At 44.0% G+C, this 2384-nt stretch overlaps 1 pseudogene; it reads right to left on the bottom strand.

Annotated features, from left to right (window-relative positions):
• Window positions 1-305: 305 nt before the first annotated feature.
• Window positions 306-920, bottom strand: LOC112927416 (large ribosomal subunit protein uL5-like; annotated as a pseudogene).
• Between the last annotated feature and the right edge of the window lie 1464 nt (window positions 921-2384).

Raw genomic sequence — 2384 nt, 5'->3', positions numbered from 1 at the left:
CTTGAGAAAGTTCTCTTTGAATTAATCTAAATCTAGTGGGTGTTGTTTTTGGTTCCCTCCTAAGATAAGGTAAAGTTTTCATTTATATTAAATTTGTATGGTTTGGAGGCTTTTCTTTAACTACGTTGATCTCCATTCTTTTAGACATTAAATATGCCCCTTGATATGCAGAAACATTCAACGGATATGGGCTGAAGCGAGCCAAATCAAATTGATTGGCTTCATTTCATCTCCTAGAAAAAAAGCACAGTTACCCATTTTGTTTGGTTGTTTTTTTAATTTATTAATTATTATTATTATTATTTTTTTACATTTCACCGAAAAGTTTTTATTGGCCTTTTGGATAGAAACAGGAATTTATTTGCCAGGAAGTATGATCCCATCATACTTCTGCTGGAACCAGCGCATGGCTTCCTCTTTGCTGATTCCGTGTTTGGCCCCAGTGCAGCCTGTCCTGTGCTTCTTGTCTGCAATGCTGAAGCCTGGCCTACCCAGGTTTCAGCATCGCACATAGTGTTACCACATAGAAGTCTAGGCTGTAGATACCATGCTTGAGTCATATTTGATCCCCAGATCAATGTGCTCCTGGATCCCAAAACCAAAGTTTCCAGTATTGGAGAAGTTATTTTTTCTTAACTCATACTCTCACACCTTTAGACTTTTCTCCAGGATTTCTTCTGCTTTGGCCCCACGGACTGTGCAGTGGACAGCAGTCTTTTTCATTTCTCTTGATACCAAAGGATCTAACCATGTACCTAGCTTTGGAGAACACTGGGGTCTGGCCGGTGAGCTGCTCCAGCACCTTGGCTGCGCGGGTCAGTCTGTCTCCACTCTCCCCCACACAGATGTTGAGGCAGAATTTGCAGATGTGAAGCTCCCGCATGGGGTTCTCCTTTTCATCTTGATCCTGCACCATGGTGGAGAACAGGAAGACTTAAAATTTTTTTTAAAGATTTTATTTATTTGATAGAGAGAGAGAACACGAGCAGGGAGGAGGGTCAGAGGGAGAGGGAGAAGCAGACCTCCCTGCCCTTGCTGAGCAGGGAACCCAATGCAGGACTTGATTCCAGGACCCTGGGATCATGACCTGAGCGGAAGGCAGACATCTGAGCTATCCAGGTGCCTCTGGTTGGTTGTTTTTGAGTCTCTTCTTGTCTGATAGTCTTGCTCTGCATTTTATTTTATTTCATTTTATTTTATTCTATTTCCTTTTTAAAATCTCAGGACTAGTGTTATAAGGATTAAAGGAAAAGAAAACTAGTATTTTTTTTCTATATTTTAATTTTCTTTTTTTAATTTATTTATGACAGTCACACAGAGAGAGAGAGAGGGGCAGAGACACAGGCAGAGGGAGAAGCAGGCTCCATGCACCGGGAGCCCGATGTGGGATTTGATCCTGGGTCTCCAGGGGAGCCCGATGTGGGATTCGATCCTGGGTCTCCAGGATCGCGCCCTGGGCCAAAGGCAGGCGCCAAACCGCTGCGCCACCCAGGGATCCTGAAAACTAGTATTTTTAATCAACAAAATCCTTGCTGTTCATATTCATCTTATGGGTTATTTCAGATTGATGAATTTGAAGGCACTTCCTTAGGATATATGGGAGGAATTCACTTTGTCTCTCGTCTCAAAGGGCAGAGTTTCAAATTCTCCAGAAACTAGATCCTAACAGTAACTAGGCCCAGTCTGTATTCCAAGGGAGGGAGAACCCAGGAACATTTCTCTCCCAGTGGCTCCCAAATCTGGTTCCCTGCCATGCTTAGGGGGTGCAGAGCTCTAGGAGTCATTTCCAGAAAGATGTAGGGGGAGCAATACCAGGGGCAGTTACCACAGAGCCCCTCCCCCCAGTTTCGGAATCCTCCCTGTGAGACTGTGCATGTCTCTATGCCCTCCAGGTCTGCAGAGCCCGTGGGAGCTGAGAGGAGGGTCACTGTCTGTGAGGAATGAGCATACCAAGGAGAGCACTTCTGAAGGTGGTGAGCACAGAACCCAGAATGATGGCAATACCTCTACCGGACATACAAAGGTGCTTATGATTTAATTAGGTAAAGACAATGGAAAGGGCTCTCCAGGCAGAGCTAAGTCTAGAAAATACCTTTTGTAAAAAATTAATTTATTTATTAGAGAGAGAGAGAGAGAGAGAGAGAGAGAAAGGGGTGGGGATCACAAGCCGGAATAGGGGCAGAGGGACAAGCAGATTCCACACTGAGTGCAGAGGCCATTGCGGGTCTTCATCCCTTCATGACCTGAGCCAAAATTCTACTCTTAACTGACTGAGCCATTTAGCGCCCCCCACCAAAATATTTTTTTCCCCCAAAATATTTTTTTTCCCCCAAAATATTTTTAATGTGACTTAAAACTTTCTAATTTTGACTGATTAGAAAGCC

Source organism: Vulpes vulpes, chromosome 4 (assembly GCF_048418805.1).
Source record: "Vulpes vulpes isolate BD-2025 chromosome 4, VulVul3, whole genome shotgun sequence".
In the NCBI taxonomy this organism is placed as follows: Eukaryota; Metazoa; Chordata; class Mammalia; order Carnivora; family Canidae; genus Vulpes; species Vulpes vulpes.
Note: the sequence above shows the minus strand (reverse complement) of the source record. Positions and strands in the feature narration are given on the sequence as shown.